Genomic DNA, 19018 nt, shown 5'->3' on the forward strand with positions numbered 1-19018 from the left:
GAACACTATGGCAACAAATTAAAAACTCAAGACTCATGTACTATTTTTAGCAAACATTGTTTAAACAATGACTTTGGTAATTTTTAAGATAGCTGTCCCTTTTATTCAGAGATATGGATATGGCTTATTATACTAATAAAAGGTTTTCATCACCTCTGTGCTTTGCCTTAGTCACTCAGCCAACCTTGTCAGTTTTAAGGAAATAAAATTCCCACATACCATAGCCTGGGCACTTTATAGTTTTTGTAACAGAAAGTCCTTTAAGCTCTTAGCAAAGCACATGGTGAAACTATTTCAATATCAGCTTCGTGGCATGGGCTGAAAGTGCTAAGTAACAATTAAAAAGAAGGAGATCTTAATTTATATTTCATTTGCATTTCCTTCACTTTATATATTGCCCTGTCATAGAATTTTTGAGTTGAAGGGATCTTGGCAATAATTTGACTGAAGAAGATGAGGCTCAGGTTGGTGGTTCTCTTAAGGTCATGAGTAGCAGAAGGAGACCCAAACCCGGATCCTGATTCTGAGTTTTCCTTGGTTCTTTTTGCCTCACCAGGAAATGTTTTTACCCATTCTTCCTGTTCCTGAGTAATTTATAAGATGAGTTATATCATATTTTTCCTTCTGGCCCATTTGTAGCTCCCTTTATGAAGGTAGATGAAGGAAAAATAAAAATATTTTTTTAAAAATTGCCTTCACTTTAATTTAAAGAAGAAAGCTAAAAATTACCTAATTATGTATTTTAGAGTCATAGGAAGTTGGAAATGTACTACTATTTCAGGAAGTCTTTTTATCATTAACTGTGCAAATAGAAAATTGGAAGTCCAAGAGTTAGAACTAAATATATGTTTAGATTGATTCCAACTATTTCAGTCTGTTTACTACTTCCTCAGGGCATTAGCATCAGTGTATGACTGACTGCTTGTTCACTCTGTTTCAGAGGCAAAGGAAAAAGACGTTAGATGGTATTTGTAAAGCACAATTCTAACTAGAGGTCTTTGCTAATGTATGACTATCTCGGCTAAAGGAAGCTTAGTGATCATCTAGGACCAAGAGAGACCTCAGTGCTTCAGAGCTGGTTAGACACAGAGCTGGGACCTGTTATAGTTTATTTGTGAGTTATGAAGATATAAGAGAATATTAGGGCAGCATCTTAAATTATAGTTAAAAGGCAGGGATTCAAGCCAGAGTGATCTGGGTTTGAATCTCATTTTTGCCGCTTACTAGCTCTTAGACAAGAAAATTAGCCTGTGGAGATGATAGCAGTGCCAGCCTCATGGGGTTGCTTTGATAACTGTGAAAATCCATGTTAAGTGATTAGCGTGGTGCCTGGCACCTAGGAAATATTAGTAGTTGTTTTGTTTATAAACATGTTTTCATAAAATGAGGTTGTTTTGATGACTGTGGAAATCCATGCTAAGTGATTACCAGGGTAGCTGGCACCTAAGAAATACTAATATTTGTTTTGTTGTTTATATATTTTTAAATGTATATGCATGTATTCTAAATCATGTTGAAGTGAACATTTACGACATTTCCACCCAAACAAAATACTTAACAAAAAGAAGTGAGCCTATAATAAAGAAATGACTAAGAGTATGAAAGATTAGAAACAGCTAAGCAGAGAAACCATATATATATGGCATCTCACATTGTTAAAAGTAAGGTATTTTCACAGGTAGGAACAAGGTATGTTCTGTATTTTATTATCCTCCTTCTTGAAAGTATTGGCTTCCTTGACTCTCCTGAGAGTTGGCAGAAAGGAGAGGCCTCTATTTCTCATCAGGGTTTGCATCCCAGTGATACCACAAGCCCCAGGACAAAACCATTCCCAACCAACTGTGCAGTTCCCTGATGCTCATCTTACACTGAATCATGGTGCAAAACCTACAAATATATCAGGGATGAAATATGTTATCGTTGCCTCATTTTTGTGTGGGTATAAATATTGCTGAGATAGTAACTTTTACCTATTCTAACAAATGAAATAATTTATTTCTTGCCTTCTAGTAAAATGTGAACAGCTATTCACCCAAGCAAGTATAGGATATAGTTTTAGGCAGTTTACAGTTTCAATTTTTTTTTATTTTGTTAACTATTTGTTTCTTTCAAGGTATATTAGGAAAACACTAGTTTTTCATTAACTGCAATGATAACAACCTTTCAAAATAAATTTAAGAAGTGAGTCAGTACAAAGAAAAGTACTAAATATGTATTGTTACAGGAGGATACGCAAAAAATAATGAAAATGGTATATGTGAATGTCTAAAACTAGGAAACATGAATTGAGGACAATTTCCAGGAGAGTTTTAGTGGACTTGCAGATGTAGAATGAGTATGTCCTGCCTATGCTAGCCACATGATTTGCTGAAACATAAGGAACACTTTAAAAACTGAAATTTCCTAATAGATGAGAGCAAGAGGAAGGACTGAGGCAGAAAGAACCTGACCAGTACAAAAAGAGAAAGGCAGGGATGTGTTAAGGATGAGGTTAAGAGATGATGTGCCCAGGTAGCTTGATTGACAGGTAGAATTCATGTGTTTCCAAGCAGAGTTATTTCTAGTAGTGGCTCCTGGTTCTGAGCTGCAGTCAGATTCTCCACAGAGGTCCTCTGATTCTTATATTCTACTTCTAGGTGAGGTGGGGGAATAAAGCTTTATTTGGCCAATATGTTCACAGGAGTTAACAATCTTGTTACTTTAGATAAGGTCAGAAGAGATTTGAAAGATCATTTATCTCCCAGTGTGGTTGGTTCTGACTCCCATTAGCATTAATGGGAAGTATGTGTGTCTGCAGAGGGGCCATCCACACTGCTAGAGACATTAACATAAACTGAGAAATATAATTTAGAAATCTGCCCCATAAAGCACGATATAGGCAGAGAAAACCATTCTGAACTCTGCATGAACTGTGCCAAGTCCTGAATTCCACATCAAAATGTTTGAGTCCTGCACCTTTAATGCAAATGTAACAGCTTAGCCCAAAATATAACTGAGTGCTGTATTTTAATTCAATTTTGAGATCTACAAAGGGACTCATTTATCAGAGAAGGTGTTCTCTAACCTTAAAATGTGCTTGTATTCATTCCGATCTCCTCATGTGTCTGGGATTAAAACACGGTGAAGGTCAGGCATCAGAACACATATTTTCTAACTTTTTTACAGCAGTTCTATCATTAACCATGCTTTTCAAATCCAGTTCTCTTTCTCCCTACCCCTGCCCCCATGTTTTGGAGAGAGGCTGAAGATAGTGTCAAACACAGGGTCAGCAAGTAGGGGAGGAGAAGGAGGGGTTTAGAATAAACCTCTGACAAGCAATCATCACATGGATAAATATTCAGATTCTGCATGAGCAGGCTCCCAAACTGCAGAATTCTGACAGGTGCCCAGGGGGCTCTTAATTATCACCCCATCATCTAAATTCCTAACTTTTACTGATTTTATTTTTCAAGCTAGTTATAATATATTTGGGATTTGGTTTGCTATTTCATTTTAAGCAAGAACAGTTCTTAAGTCAAACCCTCACATCCTAACAGAAAGCATGATGTTTGACCTTTGAACAAAAATGTGCTTTTGTGATCATTGACATCATTAAGAACTATATGGAGGGTAGGGTACATTTATATGCAGTGTTGTACTGCATATAAATATAAATGTACTGCATATAAAAAGATAAATCATTTTTATCTCTACAGCAGAGTTAAAGGGTTGGGGGAGGATTTTGCATGATGCAGTGTCTCTACTATACAGCTTTCATATGACAGATATTTTTAAGTAGCAGACCTAGAGAAGAGCAACTTAGAGTATTTGTTTGGATGTAGTTCAACAAGATACCTATGGTAATAGCAATCCTCACTCCTGCCGAACATCTCCACGACTCAAAATGAAATGTAGGGCATGAAGCTATGGATGCTGTTACCATAGTCATCTTGCTGAACTACATCCAAACTGAAATTGAGCAATTTTGCAATTGGTAGTTATAGACTATACTTTGGGAAACACTGTCCTACACCAAAGAACTTTGTACATGCATGCCACCTAGCAAGTGAAAGTTCATTCAGTAGAGTGCATATTAGAAATGCAGATCTCCTGGGTCTCACTCCTACACTAACAAATCTAACTCTCTAGGGAGGCCTGGAAAAGCCTACATTTAAAATAAATACCCTAGTTGATCCTTACACACACCAGAGTTTGAGAACATTGCATTTCAAGGGTTTCGAACTATGCCCTGTGGGCCAAGTTCGTACCAGTTTTGTATACCCCAAAGGCTAAGCATGATTTTCACATATATAGCTGTTTGGGAAAAAAAATCAAAAGAGCGATAATATTTTTGAACATGTGAAACTTTTATAAAATCATGTTTTAGTGTCCATAAATAAAGTTTTGTTGTCAGACAGCCATGTCATTTTTTTACATATTAACTAAGGTTGCTTTTGCCTTACAACAGCAAAGTTGAGTAGTTATGACAGAGACTCTGTAATATATAAGTACCTATTAATATCTTCAACTTTGGCACTTCTGCAAAACCTTAAATATTTACTATTAATTAAGTCCTTCAAAGAAAAAATGAATTACTGATCCTTTCTTCTGATAATTTTTCCTCTTCCTCAGATCTTCAAAATTCTGTCCGAGGTGTAGTCTGGCCAGGCTATACACAACTTTTCTTATACCCCGTGGAGATATTGCATGCTGGACATTTCCACATGTCCTTGAGTCTGATTAGTAACCGGAATTGGTAGGGAGGTTTCTTTCCCAGGACCTTAGCCCCACCCTAGTATCCAAAGGGTTGACTTTAGAACTTGGATACAAGTTGAAAATCAGAGGAGATGCAATACATTATTGATTGAGAGAGAGGAGGAAAATTACTTGGCAGACACTGTAAAAATTATTCAATTTGATTCTCCAGCATGAGGGGAGGATTCACACAGCTGGAACCAGAATAGTAGGCTAAGAAGACCTAAAGTAGGAAGGATATCACCTGGTGTTTTTTCAAAACACTACTCACTTCCTAAACCTCCCACTGTCACCAACCTAAATCAGCTGAACTGTTCCACCTTTACCTCATAATTCTCGGTCTGCATGTTCTTTATCTAATAGAATTTTTTTTCTTATTTTGAAATTGACTATATAAAGTTTTATCCTAATTTCATCTGGATTTTAACAGTGTTCTTTTGGCTTTTCTTTTCTTTTCTTTTTTTTTTTTTTTTTTTTTTTTTTTTTTGAGATAGAGTCCCATTTTGTTACCCAGGCTGGAGTGCTGTGGCACAACCTCAGCTCACTGCAGCCTCTGCGTCCCAGGTTCAAGGGATTCTTCTGCCTTAACCTCCCGAGTAGCTAGGACTACAGGTGTGTGCCACCACACCCAGCTAATTTTTGTATATTTTTTAGGAGAGATGGGGTTTCACCATATTGGCCAGGCTGGTCTTGAACTCCTGACCTTGTGATCCGCCCTCCTTGGCGTCCCAAAGTGCTTGGATTACAGGTGCGAGCCACCGTACTCGGCCCTTTTGGCTTTTCTGTTTCTTTAAATTTCTAAATTCAGTGCATAGAATTACTTTTATAATAAGAAAAAATAAATTTATACTTTAAATAGCTTTAATAGAAAAGAAGTCTTTAGTAGAAATTAACTAAGATCACACATACAACTAACAAGAAATTATTTTGTATTTTCATTCTTCAGCCCTGCAAACTGAAGATGTTCCTGTGGTTTACTGAACATTTAATGGATTTCTTTATTTTCAGAAAGAGTGCACATTGTTCATCCCATAGAATGTTTATTTATATTTACATTAACAGATTTCTTCATTTAAACCAGCACCAAAGAGCATCCACAGCATTACTATTGCACACTGTATAAAATTCTTCTGTTTTAACTGTAGGACATTGGGAAATATCAACCTTTCCATGCATACCATAATAGATGCAATAAAGTAGAGTTTTTTCAGTTGGAACTTTTTTTTGCAAATGAGTTTGAAGCAGCCTACTATGTAAAATTATTGAAGACTTTATCCAGATTTGACAGGGGATCAATCAGAAATCAGTATCATACAATGACGTTTGGCTGCTAATACACAACAAAAGCTTTTAACATTGTCCCTTATAACTGAATACATTTCAACCTAATTAGATGTCTTCCACTGGAACCAATTATTTCTAAGTGATAATTAAGGGTATTTCTAATAGGATTAACACAAATTCTGACCCTAGGCATCTAGAGTAGGAAGGAAAAGTTTGTCATTAGAAGCGCTAAATGCTAATTATGGTAGGTCCCTCAGTAGAAGAACATCTGGCCAGGACATTTCAATACTAGATCCTGTTAGATCTGAGATCTATCACCCTGGATTTGATACCAGCTAAGGTAGGAGAATCTTAAAAGAAGGGTAGGTAATTGTGCCTCTTGTTCTTCCTGTGTTCACAAAGCATGACATAACCTGGAAACCTGATGAAACCGGGCGTGATTATTTCCTTTGACATTCTTGTGGACATGTGTGAGAGCCACGTAGATTTAGCAAATAACATGCCTTTGGCAATATCAATCCTAAATAGAATGATTCCCCTTTTGTCCAAATCTCTCTGTAAAACCTTCTCTTTTTTTGTAATGCTGATTACATACCATGACAGTCGGTCCTGACTCCAACCTGCCCATCACTTCTTCATCCTTAGTATAGAGGGAAGATATAATTCCTTAGTTGTTACATTCTCTATGCCAACTGTCCTTTCATAGCAAATCCTCTATGCTGAAGGCAGGCTCGCATTTCTGCTCTTGGCATAAATGACACTCTGTGGGCCAAAAAGCTGTGCAGAAGCATCACCTTATTAATAATCAAGGAAAGGCATGTAAGCATCAGTGTGGTATGATGTTTTTACATATGAGATTGGCAACAGAGAAACATCTAACAGTACCTTTTTTTGGTGACTATATGAGGAAAATGGTACTCACACATTCTGAGTTGGGATAGAAATTGGAATAGATATTGTGGAGAGCAAGTAAAATTGAAAAAGTGCAATCTCTATGGCCCAGCAATTCCATTTCTGGGGATTTAACCTAGTGAGATTTACACGTGTTGTTGTTTGTAATAAAAAATACACAAGGAAATTAAAGAATAATACATACGATATCATTTTATTTAATATATAGTATGATTAAATATAAAATTTATAACATAAAATAATACCTTATAATGTTTGAATACAGAATATACATGCGACATAAGCACTAACTCAGTATTTTGGGGGAGGATGCCTGGAGTGAGATTGTGTGGAAGGACTTTAGCTGTATTGCTAATATCTGTTTGGGTAAATTTTTAATATATATTCATGGGGGGAAAAAGGCTGGAGGTACATGAAAATGTGTTAAAGCCTGCTAATTCTAGAAGAGGGAATATGAGCACGTATTGGTAAATTTTTGTTGTAGTTTTATCTGTAAAAATATTTCAAATTAAAAATAATATCTTAGGTCAGAATCCCATATGGTCAGATACTGCAGGCAAAGTCATCCAGACAGTGGGTATTTTCTTTTAGTTCTCTTGCAGGTACTGTAGAGGAGATACCTTTTACCTGGTGATATTTAACCCATTCCATACAAATAATTTCTTTCTTAAAAAAAAAAACAACTCTCCTATAGAATGAACTAATGAATTTTTTGTAATGAATACTTACTAATCAGAATAAATAAAACAAACAAAAAAGGCAAATAGAATATGACTCTTTGGCTTCATTAAATGTGAAGCACATAATTAATTCCTTTTCCAGCAATTCAAAGAGACTTATGTTATACTGATTCAGTTTAATTGAACTTATTACCACAAGCAGATAATAAGAAGTATATTGAAGATATCCATCTGGCTTGCATTGAAAATCTCACGTTTCATTCTTCATGGCTGTCATAGGCCATACTAATTGCCTCGTTTCAGCTCTTTTGCAATCGGTATGATTTTGAGATAAAGTTCTTACTCAAGAGGAAGTTGATATTAAAAAGCATAGATCTCTCACCTACCTCTGCTACTACTTCTGAACACATCCTCAGCATTATTTAAGTTATATGTTTTTGAAATACATAAATAAAAATCTATCTTTTCCTCATGCATGTCTTTTTAAAGTACATCTGTCATCTTACATCTGTCATCTTGCCATAGAGTTATTCCTTTACTGAAAGAAACAAATGGTTTATGTTAAGCTTTTCAGTTCATTAAATGTTTACAGCTCAATGTAGGTTGTTTTCAAACTATGGACTCTTTAAAAATAATTTCCATAGCTGAAATGGAGTCTAAATGGCTAATTGTGTAATAAATAAAGAGAAAAGTATAATTAGGCACTTTTACCTTCCGTTTCTAAATATTTGAACTTCCTGTGGTTTGAGAATGATGCTTTGTCATGTAAGCTGGTTTTATGTGCACATGGTCTCTCAGAAAAAAAGTTTGTGGTGTGTCTTTGTGTACGTTTTAAATCATCTGTTTCCTTGTATGTTAGAAGTGGTCCCATGTGGGGGAGCCAACAGTTGGTCCCAAGTTTGAAAGGGAAAGCTTGGTCTCTTATAAGCCTTGAATCAGAAAGGAGATGTGTCAGAATAATTCATGAGTGAATCTCACCTTCCTTTCTTAGCATTTGTTTCCTGTGCCAGAGGCAGAAGAAGTATTACTCTCTCAAAGAAGCAGCCCCACCAAATAATGATTGAATTTCTCTGGCTGTCATAAGCAATCAGATTTAAGAAAACTGCCCAAAAGACTTTAGGCCTTTAGGTTAAATACAGAATCTGACCAAGATGAAAGCAAGTTAATTAACATTTTCATCATCTCTCTCTGATTTACTGTAGAAGATCCATTTCTAAAAGGTTAAAATGGTTGTCTCTTTTATGTATCCATTTGAGGAGTTGAAAGTAGGTTCCTGGTTATGGAAGAGAAAATATAAGCAGAACATTTAGAGTAACAGTGGCTTTTTTGTGTGGCCTTCTAGCAGGTCTGTAATCAGTGTGCAAAAGTGCAAGACATAATTAAATGAAGATTAGCAACATTGCTTTCAAGATTTCCCAAACTGGAACACATGCCACCTGTCATTTTCTTAACTTTTTTCCCTTTTCTCTCTCCTCAAAAGTAGAACTACTTATAAATGTAAGTAAAGCTTGGATTCCATCTAGAAGATCTAAATGGTTAAATCAGAACTGCCTTCTATTCCATGTATACTTTCATAAACATAGATGTATTTGCCTCCATTGGTTTTGTCCACAGCATAGGTAGAACACTGGTCACTGTGCAATTTGTACCAACACTTCTTCATGTGTAACACAAAGGAAATTAAATTATAATGACTAGTATAGTTGATGAGGGGACACTCTGATGCAGTTCAAATATGAAGGAATAATCTAAAGGTACGAAAGATGTAGCTATCTCCATCCCTGGAGGCCATTGTGAGACACAGACCACAAGCATCAGAATCATGTAGAAGTTTTTAAATAAAGGCATTTTCCTGGGCCCTACCTCTGACCTGCAGAACCAGAATCTCCAGGGATGAGACCCAGGAATTTTCATTTTCAACAAGTTCTTCAGGAATGCCTACATCCAACAAAGCCTGCAAACTTAGGAGCTCAGCCTTTAGGAGTAGATACCGATAAACAAAGACACAGAGCTGTGTTCAGAGTATAGAATGAACACAAAGGAAGGCATAACTAACAAAGAGGTAAAGGTGATAATTGAACAGGGAATTGAAGTATGAGTAAGAGTCTGCCAGATTAAAAAAAAATCAAGGTAATCCCAGGCAAAAGAAATTTATCTAATGGCCCCAAATACATGAAGGCTCTTAGCATATTCAGGGAAAATACAGTGGAAAGTGAGGGGAACACACGCGTAGATGAGGCACTATTGCTCATATTTTAGGATTTGTAGAGAACAGGCAAACATTTTGATTCTCTTTTTAATGGAAATAAAACAGATTTTACTAACTGTAGCTAAGTGACATGACACTAACTTTAGTGGAAATTTTGCTTCTTCTAAGAGATTATAGAATGAAAATTACCACCAGCATACGATTTTTTAAAAATTATGTGTTAATTATATTTTATAGAAATATTAGGGAAAAGATAATCACATCATTCAGAGAGATCCACGTAATTTTTTAAATATTTTCTTCTAGAATTACATCCACACTGAATTCAATCTGTATCTACATCTGTATCTTGACTGTGTATGTATCTCTTCTCAGATCTGTAAATAAATATCCTTATCACAAAAAGATCATACTGTATACACTGTTTGTAACTTCTTTTTTCATTAATATCTTTCTACCAGTATAGATTATTTTGAACAATAAATAAGGACTAGCCTGATGTCTTTGTGAATATTTCTTTATCTCCTGCTAGTCAAAATAGCATCAGCAAAACAAAACAAAAATAACCACTCTTGTGATATCTATGTGGGCAAGATAGAGAGAGGAATCTGGAGCACGTTTAGGAGAATTGCTTCACATGTTTTATCCTGAAAGTGTTGATTGGAGGATTGTCTTAGTCCATTTGTGCTGCTATAATAAAATACCATAGACTGGATAACTTGTGAACAATAGAAATTTCTTTCTCATGGCTCTCGGGGCTGGAAAGTCCAAGATCAAGGTGCTGGCAGGTTTGGGGTCTAGGGAGGGCCCAGTTTTCAGTTCCTCAATGGCACCTTGAACACAGCATCCTCCAGAGAGGAGGAACACTATGTCCTCACATGGCAGAGAGGATGGAACAGAAAAAGAAAAACTCCCTACATGATACATGATTCAGTCACCTCCTAAAAGCCAAACTTCTTAGTAGTGTTGCATTAAGGATTATGTTTCAACATGAATTTTGGAAGGGCTACAAACATTCAAACCATAGAAGGGATTAATGTCAATGGAGGAATGAAATCTCTAGCCATTTCTCTTCCCTTTCCTCAAACATTTCTTACTGAACTTTCTTGTCACTTGACATATTACATTACTGATAACATGCTGAATACATTTTCTGATCACATTAATCATTAGGAAATAAATATTAGAATCAATATTCAAAATTACTTAAAAAGATAATCATATGAACCAAATGTGACAAGATTCATCTTCATAGTAATACATAAAGATTTGCATTTTTCTTCAAAACTCAGAATGAGAGAGTCAAATTTTAGAGTCATGTTGTGTTATAGGTCTTAGATAACTATAACATCATTGATGAGTCAACAATATATGTACTCTTTAAAAAAGCAAATTAAATCTAGAACATAATAGTCTCCAGAACAAGAGAGGGGAAATATAGGGATCTACTGATAAAAATACAACTGGAAAAACATTACTTTTATTTTAAGATAGACACTGAAATTTGAAATCACCTTAAAGAGTGACAAGTGGGATGATAGGAGGAATAGCTATAGAGACTGAGGCTGGATAAGCCAAGGAAGAGAAGCCTTATAGAGGGAGGGAAGGGAAGGGTGGTCAATGTTTTCAAACATTTAGAGAGATATCAAACTCTGTGACATCAGAGGGACCATAAGAGATGAGTGGGAACTATTAGAGCAGAAGATATTACTTAGATTTGATAAAAGGAAAAATTTCAAATAATTAGGCCATTGGCCTATTATTGATGACACTCATTTCCAGACTAGACAACTACTCTGGGAAAATATTGCAGAAAGAGTTGATGCATTAGATGCAAGTGTGTGGTTTGAGTAACCTATACGGTCATTTTCTATTATCTTAGCATTCTTAGGGCCTACCCTAATTAAATGTTGACTCATATGTTCTGCCCAACTCTAAAATGTTGTCATTCTCTGACTTTATAGCTTTGAAAACTTACTTCTGCCCTAATATGTTTCTACTCCAGAGCAAAAGAATGCTGCTAGGTTGAATTCTGTCACATTGACTTTGTTTTCTTATTGTAGAGTCTTTCTTTCTTTTCTTTTTTTTTTTTCAGTGTGAATTCATCCATAATCAGGAATTCAGTGTGGGCTGAAAAGGTTATTCTGCTAATTTTGAGTAATATATCCTCAAGTAACATATTCTCAAAATAGAGTCCAATAAAAGTATCCCTTTTCTATGTAATCATATGTTGGGATTTGAAGGGATTCAGTAAATAGTGCTCTATTCAGTGCCTGGGTTTTCAACCACTTGAGAAGTAAGTTGAGGTAGCTGGGCAGATGAAAATCAATTGTCAGCTTTGCTACTGATAAAGGGTAATGTGGCTCAGGGACATAGCAATAGTGGGCTTCCTAACACTGAACTCCAAATTAAGGAAACTTATAACACTACACAACTTCAAGTCTCTCTCACTGTAGAAGGAAAAATAAGGAGCGGAGGATCAACCCAATAGGTGTACACGCTTCACCCTTCCAGGAGAAAGAATGGCACTGAGCCAAGAATTCCTCATCATTTTTTCCCAGATTCATCATTGGATAAGGAGTGTGTAAGGAGAAAAAAAGGAGATAGGCATGTTAGGAAACATCGGGTGTGTTTAAATGTCAGTTATAGACCAAAGGTTACAAATTGGTAGCTCTCATGGCTAATTTGACTTGAACCCACAGACTTGTATTGTTTGGCTGTCGGAGTGTTTAAAACTTTTAAATTGGACTGCCTTTAGACATGGGGCATACATTCTCTAAATTGACCCCAGACCTAATTATTTTGTGTTCTCTTATGGCTCTAAATCACACATTTAGGTTATGCCACATCCTCTGTAAGCATTTGACATGCAGTATTAAGTGAGTCTCATTGCTCTATGAAAAAAGCCAGCTCTTGATTATTTCCAATTTTTAAATTTTTAAGTAGATGAAGATTGACTGTGATGGGGATTTGAGAGAAGAAGAGAATGTTTCAAATCTTTCTATTTATAATTCTGTACATGATTCTATACTGAATCTGCATTTCACTCCCATATGTATACCAGAAGGTTATCAGTGGAAGAGAAATTCAGTTATCTGAATGGACATGATCTTCTCAGGAGCAGTGAGTGGTTAATTGGAACAAGAAAACACAAGTCATTATCATTGAGAAATCTGAAGCAAATTGAGGCAGGTTGTCACCTTTCACCAGGAAACAAATTAGTCCTGTCTTTAAAAAGACTGCTTTCTTTAGAGGCTGACTGGGGTTTCCTGTCAACTGCCAATGAAATAGGGAGAGTGTAGAGTAATGGTACTATAACAGTGGCCATGAAATACCCATAAACCCATTTTCTAATTTTCATGAATATTTTTAATTGATTCGACCAGCATCTTTGCATGACAAAATTTGTGCTAAGCTTCAGCTCCAGAAAATCAGGGTGCTATCTTCCAGTGAAAATTATTAGTGCACCAGTCTGTTTGAGGAAAGTTCTGTGTATAAAGAAAAAGCCATACATTATAGACAAAGTAGCTCTTCCTTTTGGTTAATTTACCTTCATGAACTCTCTGCCAACCAGGGAAGAATGTAATTCAAAGCTTAGCTCAAAAAAAGAGAGACAGAGATAGAGAGAGAAAAATAATAAAATGGTTGGTAACATCCTGAGTTATAAGGGTTGTAAATAGGATGAAACCTGAGATGATATGACCTACTTTTTCTACAATTTGTAAATATGAGAATCATTGCAGTCTAATAGAAAGAACAGTGAACTAAGGTCCTATACATCTGGGGGCTGGTTCCCAGATTCCAGTTTTCTCACCTGTAAAATGAAGAGCCTTTAATAGAGAAAATGAAGGCCTCTTCTAGTTCTAAAGTTCTCTGATTTGATAAAGAAGTTGGAATAAAGCATTAAAACATTCTAATTTCAAATTTATTTTTTAACAGCAAATTTATCCAGAGGTATTCTAACACAGGCACCCCCAAAAATGAGATGAAATTTTTCATGTGCAAGAGATTTCTATTTTATGAACATTTATTTTATATGTGTCAAGTTATGGTCACTCAAGGAAAGAAATAAATTACCATTTAAATAGTGTGGGCAGTTTTACCAACCACTTCATTCACAAGTGGTCATGCGCTGAGGACCTGAAAGGACATTAGACTCAGTTTGCCTTGATCCTCATATATCTGTCAAAATGTGATCATCTCGCAAGGCTGAATAGAATTGATGACATTATTTTTATACAGTATGGCCACCAAACACAAGCAAGCCACTTCAAGTGGTTCATAGAGAACCAGCTAGAGAGAAAACTGATTCATTTGAACAGCATATTGATTGAAAGGTGGTCCCTTCCTGGGAGACTTTTAAAGGCAGTTTTCAGTATATAAAATGTTTTGTTTTAGATACTGACTTTAAAACTGAGCCGTGTGTAGATGCATCAGAAGGCAAGGAAAACTTATAGATGTAACAGAAGGCAAGGAAAACACAAACGTCCATAGAAGTATTATTCATAATAGCAAAAGTGAAATCAACCCAAATGCCCATCAACTGGTGAATGGATAAACCAAATGTGGTGTATCCATACAATGGACTATTATTCAGCCCTTAAAGAATGTGAAGTACTGCTACATGCTATTGATATATAGATGAACATTGAAAATATGATGCTAAGTGAAAGAAGCCAGATGCAAAAGGCCACATATTATAACATTTCATTTCTATGAAATTCCCAGAATAGAAAAATTTACAGAAACAGAAAATAGATTTGCAGAGGCCAGGGGATTCAAGAAGGCAAGAGCTGCAACTGACTCTTAATAGTACAGGGCTTCTTTTGGGGGTAATGGAAATATTCTGGAATTAGATAGCAGTCATGATTGTACTCCCCCCCAAAAAAAACACTGAATTGTATCTTCTTAATATTTGTTTATTTATTTATTTATTTTTGAGACAGCGTCTCATTCTGTCACCCAGGCTGGAATGCAATGGCATGATCATGGCTCACTGCAGCCTTTACCTCCTGGGCACAAGTGATCCTCCCACTTCGGCCCACTAGGCAGCTGGGACTGCAGGTGCATACCAGTATGCCACCATGCCCTACTAATGTTTTTGTATTTTTACTGAGACAGGGTTTCACCATATTGCCCAGGCTAGTCTAGAGCTCCTGGGTTCAAGTGATCCATCCAAAAGTCTCAGCCTCCCAAAGTAGTAGGATTACAGGGTAAGCCACCATGCCCGGCCTGAATTGTATACTTTAAAAAGATGAATTTTATGTTATATGTATTATATCTCAATTTTAAAAGGAAAAAATAAGCAGTGCTCTATTTGCACACATGCGCACACACAAAAAGAATGAATGAAGAAGAAAAGAAAGTAATGAAGCAAATTCATCAGCTGTGATCTCCAGGAATCATGTAGTTCCTAGAGCTTGATGTATTCTTAGGGGTAACCACTTTTCTGCTCCCAAAGTTACTTTGGTGTTTCTCCTGATCCTGCCTCTACTCTGAAAACAGCCCTCTATTCTACTCCTAAAAAACACTCGCGGAGAATAGTTCCCCATCAGTCTTCCACCCACTGCAGCGCTACAGAATCTGGGCACCCTTCCTCTTTATTTCTGTGACATTGTGCCTGATGTTGAAGGCAGAGTAACTGGACAGAGAAGGTATCTGGCAGATTCAATATAGTCCATCTGTTCCTTTTTCTTCTGCTGTATTATAGAGGGAAGGGTATAGGCTTTGGAGATAGACAAATCAGGTTCAAATCTCAGCATTACCACTTATAAGCTGTTGAAAGTGAACTTGTAAAATGTGTGTAATAGTACCTATTCCATAGGATAGTTGGGAGGACTAAATTAGATTATGTTTTAACCTTAATCAGCACACACCAGTGGTGAAATAGTTATTCTCTTCTCTTGCTCTGACTACTGTTCACACCCACCAATGAGAGCCCCAGCATCTGGCCAAATGGCTGTATTCTGCTCACATCTTGTCTATGCCATTACGTACTTGGCTTCACAAATAAAGCCTTTCAGACCCACTGGGGCAGTGGTCCTGCACCTGTAGCTCTTCGGGGCTCTGCTGAGTGGCTCTTCCCCCATGCCTTTGGGTGAGGCTGCCTATTCTGTGGAAGCAAGATGACAGTCCTTTTGAAATTCAAGAGGCAGCCCTGATGATCTCTGAATTGCCTTTAGGGTCACTTTTCCCTTGTCTTGGAAATTAGCACACATTCACCACCAAGTAGCTTTATGGTTTTCTATAAATCCAAAAATTCTGATAGCCTTTCCTCAGTTCTTCCCATCTTCTTCCTCTTCAGTTTAAATTGGAGTTTTCCTGCTGGGGTGGCTGATTAAGTCAGATTCACACCAAGGCTAATCTCCTTATCAAAAGGCCACTTGACCACATTCTTTGTATTCTCTTCAGAAAGTGCTTTTTCCTTTTTATTTTTTTCCTTGCAGTATGGATAGGTTGAAATTTTTTCCAAATCTTTAATTTCTACTTCCTTTTAGCTTACTAATTCTGTCTTCTGATCATTTCTCTCTGCTCACATTTTACTATAAGCAGTCAGGAGTAACCAAGCTACACCACACTTTGCTTAGAAATCTCTTCAGCTAAATATCCAGTGTCATCACTTGCATATTCTACCTTCCAGAAAACACTAGAACACAAACACAATTCAGCCAAATTATTTGCCACTTTTTAGCAAGGATCCCCGTTTTCACAGCTTAAGCAGAAATTTATTTCTCACAGTTCTGGAGAGTTCCAGACCAAGGCACTGGCAGATCCAGAGTCTGGCTAGGGCCTACCTCCTGGTTTGGAAATTTACAAACTGTCATTTACAACTGTATCCTTACGTGACAGTAAGAGAACTAGCCAGCTTTCTTTCCTCTTCTTATAAGGGCATGAATTCCATTCATGAGGGATCTACCCTCATGACCTAATTATTTCCCAAAGGCCCTGCCTCCTAATACCATCACATTGGGATTAGAGTTTCGACATCGTAATTTGGGGGGTGGGGGAAACAAACATTAAGTGTATTGTACTACAGCACACTGTATAGATTTTTAATAATACTTTTGTTATCTAAACATACTTTCAGCTGGTTACTTGAATTTCATGTCACCCTCATGGGAACATAAACTTAACGGTCACAACACTCACCTATACTCGTAGTCTTTGACATATCTGGCATATATTAGGTGCTGTGTACCTATTTCTTGAACAAATGGAAGAATGAATGAATGAAAGGACCATATGACCAGGTCTCCTTTTGCAGTGTGTTGGAATCATCCCATCTCAGAGTTGATTCATAAATTGCCCCAATGAGGAGGTCCCTTTGAGATTTTTGGAAGAGATAGTGATCATCTCTCTCAGCTCATTCTTTTTGCAAAGGATAATAGAAAGGGAAAATTTGATATTCAAGCAAAGGCCCAATAGTTAGGCCTTTTACTGTACCTTATTGTTTAACGGAGGAACTCAGCAAATTCTTGTTATTAAAGTAACTACTGAGCAAATTAGTAAGTAACAGACCAAGGAAAAACAGAGGTCGTCAGTAAGGCATAGTGAAAGGGACATGGGCTTTGGTGTCTGACAGGCCTGATTCATATACTAACTCCAGACTTTCTTATGAACTCTATGGCCTGGAACAAAATAATTATCTTTAGAAGTTTCTATTTTTCCTCCTTAAAATGGGAAGTACAACCTATTGTAAGAATTAGAATTCTTTCTGTCAAACATTTAAGAGCCCCTGCTGTTGAGTGTGTACCTTTAACTGATAATCAATATCATTGTGTTTGTATTCCTTTTACTACCTCCCCCCATCACCTCCACTACCATTTATCCAAGAGCAATGTTTCCAAGTGCTTAACTGTGTGTCTTACTGTGTAGTTTCCTAAAAATGTAACAAATCCCAGCAGTGTTTTTGTAGCAGCACTGAAGTCTGAGAGATTAGTCACTCTCCTCCCAGAAAAAGTAAATCATTACTGTATATCTGCTTCTTATATTTATGTTGTTTACTATTGTGCATGTATTATGAAACCCACAAATCAATGCTCTCAGCAGGGAGAACTGTTCAAGTCTGCAGCATGTCTTGTTCCATACTAGGTCTTTGACAAACCAGTATCTATCTGTCCTGAATTCTGTTTTCTGAAGGATGATAGTATGAGCAACGGGAGTCTGTGATTGATTTTTGAATAACTTGTACTTTATCAAGGAATAGATATGATTTCTTGTGTATCTGATTAAACTTCTCTGTAAGATTACCGTCATTTCTGTAATGCCAGTGGATTATTCTGTGCTTGGAAAGATGTATATCAGATCATTTTAATCAATAGCCTAAAAAAGGTGTCACCCGGCTCTGCTTGTGGTTATCTAGAATGCCTCATCCAAAGGGTGTTGTCATTTTTCAAATAACCTGTTTAATTTAAAGCACTTAAGAAATGAAGTTGTGTTTATTTTGAAACAGTATGCAGAATAATATGTTAGATTAATAAAATGTATGCTTGTTTTCCAGATGTTATCCTATTAAAAAGAGAATACCAGTGTGGTACAATACTCCCTTATCCATCTCCATCACACAACACTGGCTTGGTAACCATAGATTGGCATGGGAGCAAGATAAAAGTAGGGTATGCAATAGATTCTGTGCTGGCATAGCACAATGGGAGCAATGGTGAAGTGACACTGGGCTATCAAATAATTTTTTATCCCAATTAGAATAAATGGGGTGCTATGGACAGGCTGGAACAACAGAGATAACCCCAAGACTATCCTGGGCAAACAAGGACACATGTCAACCCTAAGTCATACCCTTTTTTGTAATTTAGGAAACTTCCTCATAATGTTGAGTAACTGGGTCATTTGGATTGATGATGTGTCTATAATGTACTCCTGGATTCCCTGAGAAAAATCTTTTGGGATATAAAATAATCATTGCTTACTATTCAGCCATGTAGAGATTGTATGTTTTCATATTTGAGATAATTGATTCCTACTAGGAGAGAAGAGTTATTACTTCTTGGGAAAGATAATTTTACATCAAGTTTAGATAGTTTTCAGTCTACACTAAGCTCCTTTTTTATGGACAGTTTAGGAAAAATGCTAATGCCTCATATCCAAACCTGTTTGGAGTTATAGCAAGTCAAGCAGAAAAATGCCATTCTCCTAAATGAACACAGAACACAAAATCTGTCAGGCAACATTTTACCTGGCA

The 19018-nt window shown here is 36.6% G+C and overlaps 1 protein-coding gene across 6 annotated transcripts in view; it reads left to right on the top strand.

Annotated features, from left to right (window-relative positions):
• Window positions 1-19018, top strand: part of CNTN4 (contactin 4) — a 969481-nt gene that overhangs the window by 894005 nt on the left and 56458 nt on the right. The gene's annotated exons all lie outside the window — the stretch shown is intronic.

Source organism: Sapajus apella, unplaced genomic scaffold (genome assembly GCF_009761245.1).
Source record: "Sapajus apella isolate SASKATOON/1434 unplaced genomic scaffold, GSC_monkey_1.0 scaffold23, whole genome shotgun sequence".
In the NCBI taxonomy this organism is placed as follows: Eukaryota; Metazoa; Chordata; class Mammalia; order Primates; family Cebidae; genus Sapajus; species Sapajus apella.